The 22,423-nt window shown below is 36.6% G+C and overlaps 1 long non-coding RNA gene across 8 annotated transcripts in view; it reads left to right on the top strand.

Moving 5' to 3' along the window:
- LOC105475636 (uncharacterized) overlaps nucleotides 1-22,423 on the top strand; it is a 92,825-nt gene that overhangs the window by 14,437 nt on the left and 55,965 nt on the right. For 3 of the 8 annotated variants that reach the window (XR_011622201.1, XR_011622200.1, XR_011622199.1), the window contains one exon: nucleotides 7,694-8,012. The exons of 4 other annotated variants lie outside the window; for them this stretch is intronic. This is a non-coding gene — a long non-coding RNA (uncharacterized lncRNA). Of the gene's footprint in view, nucleotides 1-7,693; nucleotides 8,013-13,477; nucleotides 13,615-22,423 lie in introns of those variants that run through there. One more of the 8 variants, XR_011622206.1, reaches the window with a different exon arrangement.

The following is a 22,423-nucleotide window of genomic DNA, read 5'->3' as shown; positions in this document are numbered from 1 at the left end:
GCCTTCAAAGACTTAGCACTCCAACTTGAAAAACAGTTAAAGAACAATAAAAGGCATCATTGTTTGTTAGAATACTTTTTAACTACTCAACATCTGAACCTTGTCCTGTTTGGGAAGAAACTCCTCTTTTTTTGTGAGTCTGGGTGGAAGGCCAGGAGATTTCCCTATCCTCTGACAGCTATAGTTGGAGAGTGTGACAGAGATTGTTGTATATTTCCACCCAGAACTTTAACATTGAACAATTGATGCAACAGCAGTAACAACAAACACCAAAAAGAGAGGGAGATAGAGGTTGAGAATTCATAAATGATGAGAGCATGCAATAAGCAGGTACAACAGTACTCAGCCATGGTGTCTTAACCCAACTGTTTCTGCAGAAACTCCCCTGTGCTTCCTGCTGTCTAGGCTCTTGCTTGTGACCCAATTTTTATGCCTTTTTGTCAATATATCCTGTTGATTCTGTGAGATGCCCAATATAGTTCTGTACAAATTAGCTAGAACCTATTTCTGTTGCTTGTAATCAATAACTTTGACTAATACAACAGTATATAATTATAGGCCCTGTAATGATGATACTAGTTAACATTTAACATTTACTGAAGGTTTAATATAATGTTTGGTACTTTACATGCAGTATTACATTTACCTGTCCCAAGAAACCCATGAAGTTGATATATTTATTCTGTTTGTTAAGGAAAATAAGTTAAGATTGATTATGAAGTGCCAAACAAAGCTGGAAACTGATTGAAACGAGATTTGAACCTAGGAAGTATGACTTCAAAGCTTAGGCCCTTGACAACTATGTAATATCTGCCCTTCCTCCTTGTATAGTTGGATTATCCACAGGGTGTCAATCTGAGAAGCAGGTTAAGGAGGCTTTGGATTTCTGTCATAGAGGGCAGAGAAAGAATTTCCATTCATAGAAGAGCAAAATGTGTGCGGTAAAGACCATAAAGGGTTTGTGGGTGAGGGAGGCCGAAGGTTTCTATTAGAAAATAAGACTGGCTTTGTGCATGAAATCAGACCACAGAGAGCTGTGAAAATCGGTCAGGAGTTTTAGGTTGAAAGTGGTTGTCTTAACAGAAAATGTCTAAGCTGTGAAATGGTATAAAAATGCTATTTTATTTAACTGGCTAAGATGTGATTAAGCTCAAAATATGCAAAACGTGTCATTTTAAAGTGCTTCATTACCATGACTTTGTCAACTGTAAAAGAAGACCAAACGGCATAGGACTGTCATTTTGATTATCAGTGGTATACACAGAAGTTCATATCTTTCCCTGTTCATAGGTAAAAGCAAATGAACTAATGTTTTTTGCAGTCATGGAGCACAGAGACCTAACAAATCCTTGTACCTCACATACTCAATAACCTCTTCCCACAACAGTCATTTTAAAGGGCTGGCTGCATGCCTTTAGTAGGCCTTCGAGCTTTGTTCTAATTGCATTATAGTTAATTGACTATTCCAGAGAATGCTTAATTCATGGTCATCAATATTTATTGAAGTTTTCCCTCTGGACTTTCAAGGGTATAATGATGTATTCTCCTAGAACATAAGAGAAAGAAAATTCATTTTATTTTTTCCTTGCATCTTATACACAATTATATCTAAATTCCCTCTACTACTGCCAATATTATAACCCTTTTAGAATAGACATAGGAAAACTATATTTAGTTGGGGGGTGGGGTGGAAATGTCCTCATCATGTTATGAGAGAGAGAGTGGCAAAAATCCCACCACTGCAAGAGTTCTCCTTTTGCTGGACTATATTCCAACTGGGCTCAAAGCCTATTGGGCAAACAGAACCATGCAGAAAATCTCTAGGACTTTGAAATAACCCAACTCTATATTCTAAAATGCAGAGATAACTTGTTTTATCTATTAAGTGCTCTAAAGAAGTTTACAGGCCGGGCGCGGTGGCTCACGCCTGTAATTCCAGCACTTTGGGAGGCCGAGGCGGGTGGATCAGGAAGTCAGGAAATCGAGACCATCCTGGCTAACACGGTGAAACCCCGTCTCTACTAAAAATACAAAAAATTAGCCGGGCGAGGTGGCGGGCGCCTATAGTTCCAGTTACTCGGGAGGCTGAGGCAGGAGAATGGCGGCGGAGCTTGCAGTGAGCTGACATCCGGCCACTGAACTCCAGCCTGGGCGACAGAGCGAGACTCCGTCTCAAAAAAAAAAAAAAAAAAGAAGTTTATAGGTGCTTTGAAGAGACCACATAGTTAAGAAGGGGTCTCTAGAGGTCACCAAATTATTCTTAAAAATAAGAAGAATACACCTGTGTTTACATACTTACAAATAAGGACTGTCATTCTGAAGTTAAGATTGATAAATTAGTCAAACATATCTGGCAACTGTTAACAATCTGTTGTGTGTTTAATCATCTTCAAGGAAAAGTGTCCACACAAAGACTGTAAACTTCTCAAATGACTAACAGGAAATGGTCAGTAGTGAAAATGAGTGACATGGGCTGACTAACAATAGCAAGCCCACTGATAAAGACAGCCATACACAGCATCAGCTGATTGTCATGTGGGAAAGCAACCCAGATTTTCACTTTTAAAGTTTAACAATTAATTTCTTTTTTAATGTTATGAGACAATATAAATGTATACCTAACTCTGAAATCAGCCTGGGCTCCCAGTTAAAACCAATAATCTACAGATGGTATAAAATCAGATCTAGCATTTCTTTTCAAATCTTTCTCAAATAGAAGTCACCCTTGACATTTTCTCTTTATATTGGAAATCGGTCTTCACCTGCTTATACAAAGGAAAACTTATTTCACCCATTCTGGAGCCTTCTCTCCAAGCTACTGGCTAAGTGGATACTAATCAGTCTATCAGCCACAGAAATATGTAACTGAGAAAGAATCTTAAAGCAGAATATCAAGAAGGCAATATAGAATGATAGAAAAAATGTAAGTTTTGAGTCAAGTAGATCTGTGTTTAATTCCCAGACTTAAACGAAGTTCCTATGTTATCTCTCTGATAACATATTATATTATCATTCATAGTTTGAGCCTGGTACCGCCTATGAGGATGAAGTGAAGAAAAGCATATGTAAAATCCCTAGCACAAGCATAATTTATAGACCTTTCTGAAAAACTATATTCCTCCTAGGAATGCTAAGTGTCAATCTTAGAAATGGAGACAGTCTGCCGTTAGCCTTCCTATAAGGTGCCCATATTAGTTGGGATTGTGTTTGACTATGAATTATTTTTAAAATAAAATAACATTACTTAGAGAGGACAAGTATAAAGAAGGCAATTTGGGATGCTTATGCCAGCTCCATTCCATGATCTCTTCAGGAACCTAGTTCTTTCCAGCCACCATTCTGCCATAGCTGGAGTAGGACGCTTGTCCCCACAGTGCAAGATGGTAGCATCTGCATTCCAGGGAGCAGGATAGAGAAGCAGCCAAAGAGAGGAAGGGCCACGGTGTACATCAGCTGTCCTAAGGAAGTTTCCCAAAAGCTGTCATAGGATAGTTGGCTTCTATCATATTTGTCATAACGTAAGACACATGGCATCATTTTGCTGCAAGGGAGACTGGGCTATGTAGTGGCACTGGATGATAGACTAAAATTTTTGTTAAAATGGAGGAAAGGGAAGGTCGATTATTGGGAGAAAACTTACAGTTGAAACCAAGGGCTAACCTGATTAGGTCTGCCAAGCTTAACCTGCCTTGCTTATTTTTAGCTACTTGCTTTTAGTTGATTTTAAAATCTATGTAGCTAAAAGTCATGTGGCTAAGCGATACATAACTGAACTTGCACTAGCTTCCCCACAGATAACATCTCTGACATATAGGTCACCATGGTGATGGTTAGTCGAGTTGTTTTTCAGGAACTTAGAGTCAGCTCTAGTCCAGTTCAAGTCATTTGCAACCACTGACCCTGCTTGAGTGTTCAATAGGTACACTTTTGATGTTAGAGGGTCAGAATGTCCACCTTCAGATCATGCTAACACCACCACCGTGTGAACATGCATCCTATGAAGAGCCATGAAGCTTGACATGCTTGCATATGTCACTGATAACCTCACTTTTCCTTACTCCCAACCATTTTTCCTCATACTTCAGACCACCTCACTCCTCTTTCTCATAAATATCCCTAAAACCCCATCTTTAGGGAAGCAGATTTGAGACCTGTTCTCCCACCTCCTTGCTTGACTGCTTCACGAATAAACTCTTTCTCTGCTGTAAAACTTACCATATCAGGGATTGGCATTCCACATGACAGGCAGAATGGACCTGGTTTGGCATCACAGTCTGTGTCTCAGAGGCCTTTTTATCTAAGGACAGCAGAGCGGGTAACTTGACATATGTCCATTCTTATCCTACTGATTGTCCCCACTAAAAACTAAAACAGCTGCTTGCTCTACCCTTCTGTTCTACTTTCATTAATTCTTTGTGGGGTTATAACTGGAGGGGCTCACTGGGGATAGATGCCCATGTTTAAATGCTTGCTCGATTTTCATTGTCCACCTTTTGCTGTTTCTGTGGGTGCCTGGTTACTTCCAGCAGCAAATTAAAATATATAATCAATGGAAAAAAGACTTCTGGATTTCTTTTAAAAAATTAATTTCTGAAACAGCATTGCTAGTTTCCTCAGTTTTAATGTGCTCTAAAATTGTCAGTGTTAAGTGGAAAGGAAATAGAGACAAGCCCTTCTCAGAAGAAGGAGTACTGAATGCTTTTCTTCACATAATTAACTATTACTTCTCAATAACAGACTTTTAGGTTTAGAAGCAAAGTATCTTACACACAATAGGACTTTAATACATGTGTGAAGACTCAATGGAAAGAGGGAAAGAGAAAAGGGAAGGAAAGGAAGAAAGAGAGGAAGAAAAAAGGACAGATGACAAACAGAAGGGAGGACAGGAAACAAGGTCTCTCGCCACACAATTAACTCATCACCAACACCTCAAAAACCCTTCCAAGAGACAGAAAGCTCTGCTCCATCATGAAAAAAGAATCCTATGGCTACTTATTGATGAGCTGTTCCTCAGATGGAGCTAAAATCTATGTCTATATAATTTCCACTCACTGGTTCCATTCTGCCCTTTCCAGAAACAGAGCTTTAGTTTCCATGTCAGAGTATATTCATTTTAGGCAAGTGCTTTCTGACTAGTATAAGGATCAATTCCTTGATATGAATCTGGCATTCAAGTCGCGGTATTGTTTGTGCATTTTACAAACACAGACAATAATGTGTACATAAGTTGCTAAGTTAGGTTCAAAGAATGAAAATGGGTCATAGGAAAGCTCCCCACCTCCTCAGAACTCTGTCACATTCAGGAAGACAGAAAGAAAGACAGAAAGAGAGAGAGAGAGAAAAGAAAGAAAGAAAGAAAGAAAGAAAGAAAGAAAGAAAGAAAGAAAGAAAGAAAGAAAGAAAGAAAGAAAGAAAGAAAGAAAGAAAGAAGAGAGAGAGAGAGGGAGGGAGGGAGGGAGGGAGAGAGAGAGAGAGAGAGAGAGAGAGAAAGAAAGAAAGAAAGAAAGAAAGAAAGAAAAGAGAGAGAGAGGGAGGGAGGGAGGGAGGGAGAGAGAGAGAGAGAGAGAGAGAGAGAGAGAGAAAGAAAGAAAGAAAGAAAGAAAGAAAGAAAGAAAGAAAGAAAGAAAGAAAGAAAGAAGAGAAAGAAAGAAGGAAAGAAAGAAAGAAAGAAAGAAAGAAAGAAAGAAAGAAAGAAAGAAAGAAAGAAAGAAAGAAAGAAAGAAAGAAAGAAAGAAAGGAAGGAAGGAAGGAAGGAAGGAGAGAGAGAGGGAGGGAGGGAGAGAGAGAGAGAGAGAGAAAGAAAGAAAGAAAGAAAGAAAGAAAGAAAGAAAGAAAGAAAGAAAGAAAGAAAGAAAGAAAGAAAGAAAGAGAGAGAGAGAAAGATGTTAGCATATGCAAAGATCCAAAAAAGAAAGCAAGTAAAAATAACTCGACTTTGGTTAAGGGGCTGATAAAGTTAAGATACTTCACTGAAACATACAGGTCCATGTTTAGGTCTTAATCACTGTTCTCCAAACCTCTCATGACTGCAGAATTAGGTCAGAGATTTCCATCATGCAATGCACTCCAATTGTCCGTGCAGGATTAAAAAAAAATGTATTTGGAGAAACTAGTCCAGGAAAAGATATGAGTGTAATAGACACTAAGGCATTTGTTTTAACAACAACAACAAAAAGCAGACATCGTGAAACTATGCTTTATTTATGCACAGATTGCTAAGAGTAAATCACACTGAAAGTGAGCAACAGACTGTGATGACCAGAGCTTTACTGCTCTGTTATGGTGAGATATTAAAATAGAGTTGCTATAATACATTTTGACAAATCAGCTAAGGCTAATTTGAAGTTACCGTAATTTGAAGGTACCATATACTTTTCTAATTTAGATCATCAAAGTGGACCCCAAAATAATAAACTTAGTTTTAAAATCTCTTACCTATAATATTTAGAATTTATAAAATTATTTTATTATTTTTTCTAGATTTGCTAAATATGCATTCCTTTTAGGAAGTACTCTCCATGCACGTGAATTTTCATTGTAAATAAACTTTGTAGGGCAACACATTTTCTTGATGTAAATTGATTGTGGGAAAAGAAAATAATGTGTGCCTACCACCACAATCAGAAAAAACAAAATCATGACCAATGATTTTATATAGACAAACTTCAAGCCATCAAAAGAAACCATTATGTGTCTGCTGCTAAATTCAAGGTTTACAAGGAGCAAAATTTTGCCTCTTCTCACTTTTAATGTCTTAGGAAAACAGAGCTCTCTACAAGTTTGGGTGGAGATAGCTGTCATTCATTCATTTTTTTTTCAAAGGATATACAAAATCTGAATATTATGAAAAATAACATATTAACACAAGATACTCTAACTTTAAAGATGCTATCATATATCTGAATTTAGAGAATCATCAGAAAGGAATTTCCTCTTTCTCCCAATATATACCTACTTCTTTTTCTATTAATCTGTACTTCTGACAACTACCTGTCTGTATGCAATACATAAACACATACACGGTCATCCACAACAGTTGTAAACACACACGCATATATAGCCATGCAATTGAAGTTTTTTTCTCAGTGATCCATACACAAAGTAATGTAGTAAATACACTGTAAACATAATCCTTCTTCTCTTTTTCATGATTGTAACTGACGCTAACTTTCCAAACTCCATATTTAAAAATTGTTAAATATGAGTTGAATAAACTCAGAATATGATCCTCATTTCGAAGTGGAGGGCTTAATAGGATTGACCCAATGTATTTAATACAGTCACTATTGCTTGAAAAATGTACTTTTAAAATCAAATCCATGCAAGAAAAAGGGTAGATCTTTGTGTTATAGCTAATTATAGAAACTATTTTTCCAGCACAACTGTTCACCTTCTCCGAATTAATCTGATTTGAGATGCCCTTGAGAAATTCAGATTGATTCACTCATAAAATTTTAGGGTAATATATCATCAGTTGTTTTGATTTTGCTCAGTTGGCATGCAATAAAGCATTGATTTCAACTTACTTCTCAATAAAATTAAAAAGTCGGTCAGGCATCACTTTGTTTTCATTTGAACTATGCTGCTACCTGGTTTTAATTGTTAGAATACCTTACTGTTCAGTAGTGATGTGTGTATTTGTGGCTCCTGTCCATCCAGTAGACCACTCTGAAGGACCCTCTTTTATTGACAGCACATTTTGCTCTACGAAACATAATCTGTTTTCTGTGCCAAAAGAACTATTTGAAACAGAGCCAGTGTCTCATTCCAGGAAGAGGAAAGGATATCAAGAGTTTCCATGGCAATCAGTTGATGGAACTAAATTAAGCAGGAAACCTCTTCAGAATGCAAAGTAGTCTTGCAAAACAGAGTGGTTTGAAATATCCAGGAAGTGTGTCACAGCACAACGAAAGAAATGGAGATATGAATACCTCCATAATGTAAACTCCCTAACTGTAAAATAAACAATTAAATGCTAGCTTTTGTCCTACAAAAATAAACTCTCAAACAACTGTCATTTCTAATGAAATCTTTTGTTCCAGTTAGTTTTAGTTTTTTTAGTTCTTATCTCTTATGATCAACATCATGTAAGAATATTACCACAACTGTTTATGTAGGTAGGAAAAATAACTTTTTATGTTACTGCTGTTAAATTTAGTTTGTATGAAATTGTGCAAACTTCATAAGCTAGTTATTTACCAGTAAAATCAGAAGGAATGACCAAAATTTATTTTAGTGAAAAAATAAATGAAGAAACAGATTCCTTAGTTTAGAGAAAGGAATTGAACTTTTTAAAATGGGATTCTTCATGGTAATTTGGATTTTTGATAGTTTTAAAAATATCATTCTACTTCCTGGAGTGGAATTAGAAGTAATGAGTCTTGAAATTCCAGGAAATAGAAGAATTAGAATGAACCAGAGGTTCCCTACCTTCTGGTCAATTGCCAGATCGTTATAATAGTTTGCTTGGAAATGTGGTTTCAACCTGTATCAGTAACTACTTATTTCCAAAAGTTCTTCAGACCACCTAAATCTTTCCAAATGCTTTCTTTTTCTCTTTAAGAAAAGAGTTATTAGAGCAAACATTTCTAAAGCAGATGGATTCACAGTAAAAAATATTTAAACAATTCCTAAAAACCTATTAACCACTGGTTATCCCAGCTTTTTAAGTTAAATCACTGTACCTGCTTGAAGTAAAATTATAAGGTCTCTTTTGAAAATGAACACATAAGAATCTTAAAAGAATCTTAAGATTCTTCCTCTTTTAAAAGGAAGGTCTTATGAATTTTAATTTCAAATATTCTGGCCTCAATTTCAATGTGAACTTTAAAGTGTCATCTAAATGCTTACTGTGTGTAATATAAACATTAAGGGCACATTTTGATGTCAACTGCCTGATAAAACTCACCTGATATCATGGTGCTAAGCTTTTCTCAAATTTTCTGGACCAGAAACATAGTCCAAACATAGCACATCATCATCTCACACAGACACACACACACACACACACTCACACACTATCATACACACAGCAAGAACACAGTACAGCAGCAGCATACAGTAAGTGCCATAGGTGTGCCCACCTTAGAATGTTATTGAAAATTAGACTCTCCTGGTCAATAGCCATCAAGTCCTATAACCACCACCATCTTTCCAAGATATTTTCCCCAATTCCATTTCACTCCCTAAAATACTAGTCTCACTGGAGACAAAACATGGCAAGAACTCTTTACACAATCTCTTAAAAATCTACTTTATTTCACATTGCACGCCTGTTATCAAAACATCTCAGGTATCCCATAAATACATATACTTACTATGTGCTCAAAAGTTTTTTTAAATCTACTTTAACTTGGATAAGTTAAGTATATTTCTGTATATTAGGTAGAAAAAATCAGGTGGTTTTCTTAGTTTGGGTTAGCAGACTCTGAGACAATAATCCAAATGCAAATGGTTTATCTGGGCAGTGATCCCAGGAAGAACAGTGAAAGAATAAGGAAGTACAACAAAGAAGGAAGGAAGTGAATATAGCTAATATTTATATTGTTAATCAGCAAATCACCACTATGGAAATGTAGGCTCAGTCTCACTGAGATGCTCTAAGAAGCTGTACAGAACATTCTTCAGTACTGTACCAGCAATGGCAAGAAAGCTAGAGTGTTTATCCACCAGATCTCATCCCTCACTGGTTGAGGGTCACTCCTAAGGTTTTGATTTTCCCAGATTCCTGGTCTGCACTTCTTGGACCTACCACATTTCCATGATCAGAGAATGCTCTCCAACAGAGACACAGGAAGTTTCATTTATTCTTGAAAGTTGAGTGGCTCAGGCTCACAGATATTAATGATCCAAGTATTTTCTGGTGTTTAGAGCTAGCCATAGTGTGATATCTAGGAATGTCTAGCCAAGCTGACCAAGCCTCCTTCTAGCAATACTCCATTACGCGTACCATTTATTACCTGGTTGCTAGGGACAACCACACTTTGCCTGTAATGATGAATAGAGGTCCTCCTGACCCAAATATCTGAGTGTATTTGAAAGGAGTTCTTTAATTTAAAGTCATATATAAAGGCAACAAAAAGCAGGAGTTGCAATATAGTTTGAGAGCTGAATAATTTTTCTTGTATTGTTTATGTAGACACAAATATGTATATAAAAAATTAAGATTAGTGGAGTCATGATATTAACTTTCAAACTCTTCACAGAGAAGTAGTGAAACTGGTTTGACTGAGAGAATTCTCTCACTCTGATTCTTTCTGATGTGTCTTGGTTCTTGCTTTCTAATTCTGTCTTCACCTAAACTGGTACATTCTATGATGTTCATGTTCCTCCGTGAGACCACATCAGAATGATCACTTCCTTGATGCAAGGCTCTCAATTATGACTCCAGAGAAATCCAGAAAAATCTGTTCCCATCGGTTACTGCTGAAAAAAGTACAAGATCTTGCTCAGCAGCATTCCTAAAGAGAGTGCTTTCTTTTGCTCACATTTTTTCAAAATGCCTGCTGTCTGTTTTACCTTAAAAATAGTAATTCTTAATTCATATAGCATTGCAATTCATAACTGTGTTTTTCCAAAATACCCCAAGATGTATCAGTGAGAAAAATTATTTCCTATTTGGGCTTTCTCTGGGAAAGGGACATTTCTAACATTTTACTTCCATGTGCAAAAGTCTTCAAATTCTGGGATATTTCCCATGAATCTTTAATCTAATCTACCTAATAATGCCCTTTGAGTTGACTGTCTGAGGTTTTATGGTTTAACAACTTCATGCTCACTGATATATAGGTTAGGCTAGCATCAAAGGAAATAGGTTAAAGAAATAGTTTCACTTATTTTGGTCCACCTAAAACCAGGACTTGAACTTTACCAAAAACTAAATATCTAAGTACAGCACGTTAGAAAGCAGCATATAGTATACAAGAACAGTAGGCAGGGCACAAAGCTCAGGTCTGTGGCTTAATAGTGACCGACCACAGGCACAGTGGTAACTTCTCTTAACCGTCCTGCCTCATCTGACAAGCAGGGTAAATGTCATCTACGTTACAAAGTGGGTGGTGGTTCTAAATTAGAGAGCCTAGACAAAGTGTCCCTGACTGCTGCATATCATAGGCTCTCAGAAAACATTAACTAACTGCCTTCCTCCTTCCTCCAAAGTTTCAGTTGAGAAAAGTATAAGCTCAAGGAATAGAAGATGAATGTTCAGTAGAATAGGAATGGAATCTAATGCTTTTTCATGCTGTGGTAAATCACTGAAAATGTGTCTTCATGTCACGTTCTGTTTGCAGAGCAGTGTCCATTTCCCCTTCTAAATATCATTCATCATTGCATCCTTTCTCGTCTCCAAATAAATGAATCTTAAATCTCTCGTTAAATAGTTATAAGGCATGTGGCTGACACAAACCATAAATCTAGATAAAGATTTGAAGAATATGCTAACCAGGCTTGAGATTACTAGAAGAGAGAATAAGGAAAATTGCAAATGAACTGTTCTGAAATAAAATGACTACCATGCGTTACAATTAGAAAATCTAGGGGAAAACGACAAGTTGAGCTTTGTCTTCTTACCAGAAACTGCACTGCTTTCTTTCCATGTTTCTACTACCACTTTTGCCACATGTGGTGAGAAATACAAAATAGCACGTTAGAAAAGTGAATACTGTCAGATAGAAATTGGGCCTCACTCTTTTCTGGGAATTACATTCCAGGGTTTGAATGACTGATTACCTTTAAGCATGAACAACTCAATCAACTCATCTCTGTACTCACCCCAGCTGGGTCTTGGCAATAATTCAATTTGGGAAGGATCTTCCAGAAAACCATGCTAATATTTTTAGTTTTTAGAAGAAAAAAATCATACATTGTAGATAATTGATTTGGGGTTTGGCAATGTAGTTGTAGGGGAAAGGGATTCAAGTAAGGACTATCATTTTTTTTCCTTCATGGAAGGCAAAGGATTGGAGAGATTAAGGAACTTGATTAAAGTCACAAAGCTACAAAGAGGCAAAACCATGGTTTTGGCGAGACCTGGCTGGTTTCAAGAAGCGTAGTTTAAGTGTTTTGAGAGCCTATCATGTACCAGTCACTATGTTCAGAAATTTATATACAGTACCTAGACCCCTCACAACAGGTATGCATGGTAGGCATTGTTACCCACCATTTATAATTTAAAAAGCTGTGACCTACCCATTGTCTCCAAACTAGTTACACTGCAAGCCTACATTTGAATTCAAACTTGTTGGATGCAAAATCCTACATTTTCTTTTACTATACTATATTGCTTCCTAAGAACTACAAGTATTATATCCTAGAAATGTTAACAGATCAATAATGTTTATTATCTGGTTCTTCAACGGCTTCAATATTTCCTTTGATTGTGTTGATGTTTCCATCTTGAATTTATTCTGAGCCCCTCCTTGTAGAAAGGGTAATTCATGATTGTCAGTAGATAATGATAGAAGTCCTGTCTTTATACCAAAATAACATAAAGTAATGAAGAAATAAAACTGTAGTTATTGAGCTCCTGTTCTGGTTTTTACCAATGAATGATGAAAGTGACACAATCCATGCAAATGCAATCGTCAGCAGTATACTGTGGATGCAGATAAGAGCTTACAGAAAAGAATAGCCAATCTGAGACCATAGACAGAGAAATAGACACGCAAAATCAATGCAGAATGATAGTAAATAAAATACATTCAGATTTAAACTTCAAATTTTATTACTCAGCTCTGTGGCCTACTACTGCCAAGAAGCTTATTTTGAAAAAGTGTGACATATTAAGACTAAAACATTAAGAGAACATGCAACATAGACAAAATGTTCACAATTTAATGACATGCAATAGTAGTTAGTGGCATGGTTAATTTCAAAGTAATGGATCCATACTTTGGTTGATATCGAATCCTGAATCTGGAGTGTAAAGACCTGAACTACCTACGAAAATCAATAATCTTCCAGAGATAGTTTAACTAGAATGCTACTGCTTATACTAAAAGTAGAAAATAAGTGTTAGTAGCAATGGCACATGGTTTACCACCACATCATAGGACTGGAATGAGGTTAATGATATGTAGTCAAAATATTATATTTGTATAGAACTATTTTATCAAAAATACATATCAAAACAATTGTTTCTTGGAAAGCATTATATTAATAAATTTGGGTTATAAAGACTTAAAGTTACTAGGCAACTTTTCCTCCATTGTGTATTTTATCAGTCTTTTTTCTCTAAAATTTTGGCCATTAACTGAATTATTAAATTATCCTTTTCTAAGATTATACTAATACATCTTTGAATGAAATATTTTAATATAAATTTTAGAATAAGAACAATGTTTATGCTATGGGTATACTTTCTGCCAATCTAAGGGGAAACTTGATCAAGTTAAGAAGGATTTAGAATTCACTTCATGCAACTCTGTATTTTATATATTGGGGCTCAGATTTAAATATAATTGTTTCTGCTATTTTTCAGAAGCTGAAACTACCTCTAAAAGACAAAATAAACTATGGATTTTTCCATAGTCTATATTTTTAAAATATCATCTTTTCCTCAAAACAATTTAATGAGGTAAGGATTATTTCCTCTGTTTTACAGACAAAGAAATTGAGAACCCCACAATTTACATGCCTTGCCCCGATTCTTACCAGCTACTTATGTGTCTTGGCCCAATTCTCACAGTGGATTAAACTTTCAGTCATGATCTTCCTTTCAGTCACCCTCTTTATTTCTCCAATAATATTTGGTAGGAGGAACTCCCAACATAGGTTGAAAAAGCAAATGGACTAGTAGCAGGCTCCATTTATGGCTAATACTCACATTTTAGACAACAGGAAAACCACACAAAAACCATTGCTTACAGTTTACCATTCACAATAGTTTAATAATATTAACATAACAAATCTGGTACAAAATCTTAAAGAAAAACTCAAAATAATTTTTTATTCCCCAAAAGTATGTAGCTCCACTAGATAACAGTTCCAATTAGAACTTGACGAAAGTAGAATTGAAAAGCAGACAGATTCCTACAAGGAACACTGGGACACAGTGCTTCAGAGCTGTGTAGGATGTTAAAAGTTGTAGTCATCTTGCTGGTCATGAGGTATTTGCTGCCTTTCACATAAGCATATTATTTAAAATTTACTTTTTATTATTAACATGCAACATAGACTAAGGATTACACATTCAGATTTTAAGCTTTGTACAATTTACTTAACTTCTCTAAGACACAACTCAAATGTGCTCTTTATAAAGTTGGAATATGGAGGGCATTGTTGTGTGTGTGAAAAACCCCAAAACAAAAACCTATAGGCAATATCCCAAAGCATAACAAAATGTGAGCAAATCGAATCCAACAATGTGTAAGTACCGCATGACTAGATAAGGCTTATCCTAGGAAACAAAAAGCTTAGTTTAATATTCAAAAATCAGTCAAACGTATTCATGATATTAATAGATCTTGAAAGAAAAATTACAAAAGCATTCAACAAAATCCAACATTCATTTCCAATTTAAAACAAAAAATAAAAACCTCTCAGTAAACTAAGAATAAAAGAGAATTCTTCAGCCAGATAAAGGACACTTATAAAATGACATAGCTTACATCATTCTTTTTTTTTTTTTGTAAATTATTTTATTTCTTCCTTGATGATTTAGAGGGAATATAGTCAAACCAGTACAAATATTTCATACATAATACCTGGCCATTTTCTAACCAATTGAGTAATTTGTTGCACAATAAGCTACCTCACGTCTTTCAGCAAGAAATACATTACATTTGAATAGTAAAGACATTACATAATGAATTAGGACACAATTAAAATTTGCTTTAAATATTGCTTTGGGGGAGAGGACACCACACTTCTACTCAATGAAGAGAAATGTTTTCACAGTCCAGAGATCTTTTATTTTTTTAACACCTAGTATGCCATGAATTCACAGGGAATAGGTTCCAGCAGCTCAGGCTCCTTCCCACTGATTCCCACAAAGTGTGCTTTTCTGGGCGGAGCAGGCTGAAGCTTCAGTTGAACCCAGGTACCTTTCTCTTTGGCTTCTTTCTTTTTCTGATCATTTTCCCTCCCACGTTTCAGGAAGCTATCTTAGCTCTTATAGAGTGCTTAATGTGCTCAATACACACATTAATTCTCTTGGCAAGAATCTTGCCCTTAACTTGTTTGTTCACAACAATGCCAACAGCATGCTGGGGAACACTCTACACTCTCCCAGCCTAGCCATGGTAATGCTTCTGGGGCATTCCATTCCTTTGAAGTCTACAATATCACCTTTCTTACAGATCTGCATATACGTGGCCAAAGGAACAACTCCGTGTTTTCTAAAAGGCCAGAAAACATGTATCGGGTGCCTCTCCTCTTTCCCTTTGTGTTTGTCATTTTGGCAAATTACTGAAAGATGGCAGTTCCAGCCGAAATCTCTTACATCATTCTTAATGGTGAAAGACTAAATATTATTTTACCCCTACATCAGGAATAAGACAAGAATGCTCATTCGCACCAATTCTATTAAACACTGTCTAAGAGGTTCCAGCCAGTGAAATAAGGCAAAAATAAAATCTCTCCAGATTGAAGTAGAGCTATTATTATTCACCATTACCATCATTGTCTACGTGGAAAAAGAAGCCCAATGTAATTGACAAGTCAATATTTACCTCCACACATAAAAATTAACACAAAATGGAACATTTGTGAAAAACCTAAAATCTTAACACTTTCAGAGAAAAAACGAGGAAGAAAACCTGTGATTATGGGGTAGGCAAGTATTTCTCAGACAAAACATAAAAACTATGCACTGTAAAAATTAAAAATTAATCAACTGAATTTTATAAAACTTTAAATTTTCAGTCTTCAAAGACACTGAACAGCATGAAAAGACAAGCCACAGACTGGGATAAAATATTTGCCATCACATATCTGATAAAGGACTTGTATCAAAAATATCTGAAGAACTCTGAAAACTCAGTAAGAAACAGCCCACTTAAAAAAAGATGAGCAAAAATTTTGAACAGAAACTTCACTAAAGAAGATATATGGATGGCAAATAAAGACTTGAAAATATATTCAACATCATTAATCATTAGGGAAATGCAAAATTAAAGCCATGATATCACACTACATGTAATTATTAATATTTAAAATTATAAAGGCTCACCACACAAAGTGTCAATGAAGATGTGGAGGAATTAATATGCTTTTATATACCACTTATGGGAATATTAAATGGTACAACCACTTTGGAAAAATATGGCAGTTTCTTAAAAATTAAAGCTACACCAACAATATGATCTAGTTATTCTACTCCTAGGTATTTACCAAGAGAAATGAAAGCATACTTGCATACAAAGACTTGTACATTAATGTTCGTAGCAGCTTTGTTGGTAATATTTTAAAATTGAAATCAACTCAAATGCCCATGAACAGATGAATGGATGAATTAACTGTGGCATATCCATACTGTGGAATACTACTCAGCAATATAAAGGAATGAACTACTGATACACACAACATGGAGTGAATAAAGTCTGACCCCCAGAAAAAGAAAGAAAGAAAGATAATTCCAGAAAATGCAAACTAACCTATAGTGACAGAAAGCAGGTCAAACGTGGTGGTTCACGTCGGTAATCCCACCACTTTGGGAGGCCCAGCCGGGTGGATCACCTGAGGTCAGGAGCTCGACACCAGCCTGGACAACATGGCAAAATGCCTTGTCTACTAAAAATACAAACATCAGCGGGCGTGGTGGCATGTGCTTGTAATCCTGGCTACTTGGGAGGCTGATGCAGGAGAATCGCTCGAACCCAGGAAGCAGAGATTGCAGTGAGCCAAGATCGCAGGAGCAAAATTCTGTCAAAAGAGGGGAGGGGAGGGGAGGGGAAGGGAGGGGAGGGGAGGGGAGGGGAGGAGAGGAGAGAAGAGAAGAGAAAGGAAGCAGATCAGTGGTTACCCAGGAACAGGAGTGGGTGATAGGAAAGGATGATAAACAGGCATAAGGAAACTTTCAGGGGTGATAGAAACATCTACTATCTTGATCATGGTGAGGACTTCATGTGAATATACAAATCAAAATTTATTAAAATATATGCTTTAACCATTTATAGTTTATTATCTGTCAACTTCCCCAATAAAGTTGTTTTTAGGCCGAGGCGGGTGGATCACGAGGTCAGGAGATCGAGACCATCCTGGCTAACATGGTGAAACCCCCTCTCTACTAAAAATACAAAAAACTAGCCGGGCGCGGCGGCGGGCGCCTGTAGTCCCAGCTACTCGGAGGCTGAGGCGGGAGAATGGCGTGAACCCAGGAGGTGGAGCTTTCAGTGAGCCGAGATCGCGCCACTGCACTCCAGCCTGGGTGACACAGTAAGACTCCGTCTCAAAAAAAAAAAAAAAAAAAAAAAAAAAAAAAAAAAAAAATTAAAGTAAAATAAATAAATAAATATTTGTAATCTTCACATATGTATTATATATAAAGTCCTTAGTATAATCTTAAACATTGTAAGATCTCAATAAATTTTGAGTGGTGGACATGGTAGTATTAGAGTATGAGTAGTGGTTGAAATAATCGCAACAGTTAGGAAAGCTACTTTCTCTTGGGCCCCACCAGTGCTGGATATTGGTAGTTCCATCATCTGTCCTTTACCTGCTAGAACGTGAATTCATAGCTCCTTGTACAAGTCTACAATAATTCTGGTGGGGCCAGAGGTAAGTAACTACCTGGCCACTGTCTTTCAAACGTTCCCATTGCCACTAGAATCCTGAAGCCCTTCAGCTGATTATTCTCAGCAGATATACAAAATTAAATTTTAGTTAATGAATTACCACATCAAGAGAGTACCCCATGACAAGACAGGGAAATCTGGCTTATAAGAGTAATTCTTATCTCTTTGAGGATTAAATATTGTCTCTACATTATCCTATTTGCCAAAAAACTTTCAAAGTTGGTTAAATGGTACACTGTAAAAAACAAAATCATAGAAAACTAGAAGAAAATGTAGCTCAGTATTAACAACCTGATCTTGTGGTGGGGAAGGTCTTTCTAAACACTTTTTTAAATGGCCAAAATCATATAAGAAACTATTGACAAATTTGACTATGCTAAATTTAGCATTATGTGTTAAAATTGAAAGGGAATAAGAAAATTTATATAAACACACATACACATAAAAACTTGATATTTTATGTTAATGGCTAGTGTATATTATATATATATAAAAAATGTCAATGAATAAGGTTAATTCAAGTTTAGTCAAAAAATAAAAATTAACTCCACATCATTTTCCTTATAAAATGGGTAAAATAAAAAGAGGTAAGCTGGGCACGGTGGCTCACGCCTGTAATCCCGGGCACTTTGGGAGGCCGAGGTAGGCGGATCACCTGGGGTTGGGAGTTTGAGACCAACATGGAGAAACCCTGTCTCTACTAAAAATACAAAAATTAGCCGGGTGTGGTGGTGCATGCCTGTAATCACAGCTACTCTGGAGGCTGAGACAGGAGAATTTCTTGAACCCTGGAGGTGGAGGTTACGGTGAGCTGAGATCACACCATTGCACTCCAGCCTGGGCAACAAGAGCAAAACTCTGTCTCAAAAAAAAAAAGTAATATTACCAATACTGTTTATAAGTAAGTTCACATATTGCAGATAAAAAATACATTAAATTATACCCTTCTGGCTTGCACAGCTTGGCTGTGGCGTGCACCTGGGGTGGAGACGTGCACCTGGGGTGAAAACCTGACCCTGGCCTGGTCCGGCCTCATGGCGCCTGAATGCTTTGCCCACCACCTGTTCCCACCTCCTGCCCTGCGCCCATCCTTGGCTGAGCCCTGGTGGCCAGATGCCCAGTGTCTGTCTCGGAGTAGGAGCTGTACTTCCTCATCAGTCGGTACCTGTTGACCAGCCTGTGTCAGAGAGTGCTCTAGGTACCAGTGCTGGAGTTGAAGCAGCACCAGTTGCTGCTGAAGAGGTTGGACTGGGAGGGCAAAAAGCACAACAGTCTAAAAATTTGAGGCATGATTATTAGACTGAATACAAAGAATTGGTCTTGTCCATTAAGCATGTGGCTCCTGATCATCTGCTGTGGGTCTGCCAGTGCTTCAATCTTATTTTGGATAAAGAAATTCCACTCCGTATTTCAAGAGTCACTTCTTTCCTTCGTGCAGGAGGCAGTCTTTGTTACGTACAGCAAAACGTAGGTTAATGTGGAGATGTGCTCTGCTTTGTGTTAATAGCTGTAAGCACTGTGGAGGAAATGTGATAATATATATGCGTCATGCTGTGAACTATACAATTCTCTGCATTTAGCATAGAACATTGAATTTTGCTGTGTGTTTCATGGGTCCTTCTGCATTTAAAAAATTGATAAGGACACATTTGTTAGCTAAAAAGCTTGAATTTATTCTGAGATGTATTTGAGGTTTTATCAGTGTGAATTCTTAATCTTCCACTTTGTAGCTCACTCATAACTTCATTGAATGTAATTGTATGTGTCTGATAAACTCTTTAAATGCTAGGAGTATTTCATTTGATATTTACATTATGAAAAGTCCTTTGTTATAAAGGGAAGTGATTTTATAAATTTAGAAGCAGCTTGAAAACAAGCACCAAAAATGTAAAACTGCTTGGTTCTTTTCTTTACCAATTTAATTTTTTTTGCAAAGTTACGTGCTAGCAAAATGTTTGGAATTGCTATCCTTTTTCTGTTAGCTTGGTATAAATGACTTAAACTAAGTATATGCATGTGATATGATCCATGTGTACATCTGATTAAATTGTCAATGGGCAAAGATTGTTGGTTCTTTTGATCCTAAGCATACATTAAATTACATCCCATGATTATTTTTTGTTGCAAGCTATTGCTGATGTGATGCTACCTCTTAAATGCACCACCAATATAAAGCTTAACTGAGAAGGAACCACCCTCCCTCTTAGTTCCACGCCAGACTGGTTTGTCAGCTTTAGTTGTTTCTTAGTCCTCTATAGCAATGCCACACTGTGGCATCAGGAAACCGTTTATATTCTTTTTTCTTCTGTGTCCCTATTCACTTTGTAATTATTCTGTTCTAGGTGGTTATATGGTAGTTACTAGGGTAGCATGTTTTCCTTTGTTTTCTCTACTTGCGTCAAGTTCAATGTCATGGTTTTGTTATGAGCACTGCTTGCTACTGGCCGATCTTAGAAGAGACTTCAGCAAGCAGCTCCAGAGTAGGGGCATTAATTCTCTAGTTGTTTTGTACTAGTACCACAAGAGGATGCCTTGTAACTGCTCTTTGGTCATGACAGTGGTCACGAATCCATTCATGTAAAATGCAATATGCCTGTTGGTTGTTGGTTTGGGGCACTGAAGATTCCACAGAGGTTTAGTATAATGCTCTGTCTTCTTTCTTTTTGAGTGGTGAAGAAACTAAATTTCAAGCACAGCATGACTGCTCATAACCTGTGTTCTGCTGTTATCTGCTATAGAGGGGGGCAGATGCTGTTTTCTTAGTGCATTTGCTGGTAGGTCAAGGAAGGATGGGACTTTTGAATTTGTGTTCAGACTCACAGATCCTACATATGGGCTTTTCTGTGGAGGATTATCTGTGATCCTAAAATAAAAGGAAAGGTACTTAATTTTAATTTGTCAATACTTCATAAAGAGACTAACGTCATGGCAGTATTGGCCAAATTAATTTTAAAACCGAAGAAGTCAAGAATGTTTATGTAAATTAAAGAAATTTAATTTTTCCTTATAAAAGTTTCCATTTTTAAAAAGTTGAATCAAACGTAAGGCCTTTCATCTTTAATATTGTATGGCATAATGCTATGTTGAAAAATCAACACTTATTTGGCATTAAATGGGAAATAAATAAATAATAGCTTTCTGGAGACTCTTTGAATATCTATAATCTGATTTGAAAATTCCACCTTGAGAAATTTACCCTAAGGAAATTCTCAGAGATATATATAAAATATCAAATGCTAAAACGTTCATTTCAGTCTTATTTATGACAGCAAAAGATTTCAAAACAACATACTCAAAATTAGACTGAATAATGGCATTTTCATACAATAGAAGAACATATAGTCATACAAAAATCTTACTATAGAAGTGTATATTCATGTGAGAAATAGTTATACTATTATAAAATATACAGAATGATTCCAACTTTACAAAACTAACTACATATATATGCATGACAAATGCCAAAGAAAATGTTAAAGATGCTTATCTCTGGGCAATAGGATTATGGGTGTTTTGTTTCACAGTTTCAAAACTGAGTGTATGTGTATATATATATATGTATATATAAAAAATATTATATATATAAAGATTTATATGTATATAAAGCTTTTTTTAAAAGTAACTAAATGGTGAATATACAGAAGGAGGAGGAAGCATGAAGCATGGAGTCCAACAGTCATGTGGAAGAGAATAGTGAGAGAACTAGTGGGGTTAGCCAGTACATGGCAAGGGGAAGCTGTCCGTCTTCAATCAGTTTTTCAATAATCAAGGATCCAACCGATTAACCTGTGATCTTCGAGGCTATTTAATTGAGATTGTGCAGTTGCCACACTGTGAACTTCTTTCAGTTTCTGGTCATTTTCAATGAAAAAGACAGGAAAGGGAAGTGGCTGACACAGCTGCTCTTCCCATGGGTAGTCACGTTAATTAGGGGCCAAGGAAGAAGAACAAGGGAAGTTTTCTGATTTTTCCTGAGGAAAAAAACTTACTGTCAGCAGCTTTCTTTCTAATCTCGTTCTTTTAGCAAACCCCTCCTTCTCTTTCTGTCTTCTTTGGGATGCTGAATATTGATGAAAAAAATTTTTTAATCCCTGCCCTAAAATTGAAATAATTTACCTGCAATGCAAATAACAGGTATTGGTTTTCACAAAAGCAATTGAAAACTGTACCTCAGACCAAATTCTCAAAAAATTATAATTCACCAGGCTAATGTTATAAGAAGAAACATTTAGAGTAGAAGAGAGCAAGAGATGATCCGATAGAATACAAGGTGTAGAGCAAATGCTCTCAGATTCCTAGAAGTGCAGAAAAAGCATTAGGTATTCTGAGCTTCTGCTACAAGGTGATCAATGTCTAATCTTGGAGGGAAAAGTCACTGGAAGCCTCATCCATGAGAAATCTTGGAATCTTTGGAAATTCTGCCAGCAGGCTGGTGTCCGCCCTTGGGCAGGGATAGAAGCTGTATGCTCATCTCTCTTCTTAACCAGAAAAGCCAGGAAAGCCAGGCAGGCACCTTTCCCTGTCTATTTAATGAATGAGGGTGCTTTTCTTCAGGAGATAAGTCACAACTGAAGACCAGAGTTCTAAAATGCCAGGGTGGCATTCTCCCTAACACTGCCTCAGAGCAAGATTCTGTCGTACATTGAAGAGAAAATGACTCTAGAGTTTGGTTGATTAAGACTTCTCTGCAG

This window comes from Macaca nemestrina, chromosome 4 (genome assembly GCF_043159975.1).
Source record: "Macaca nemestrina isolate mMacNem1 chromosome 4, mMacNem.hap1, whole genome shotgun sequence".
Lineage (NCBI taxonomy): Eukaryota > Metazoa > Chordata > Mammalia > Primates > Cercopithecidae > Macaca > Macaca nemestrina.
Note: the sequence above shows the minus strand (reverse complement) of the source record. Positions and strands in the feature narration are given on the sequence as shown.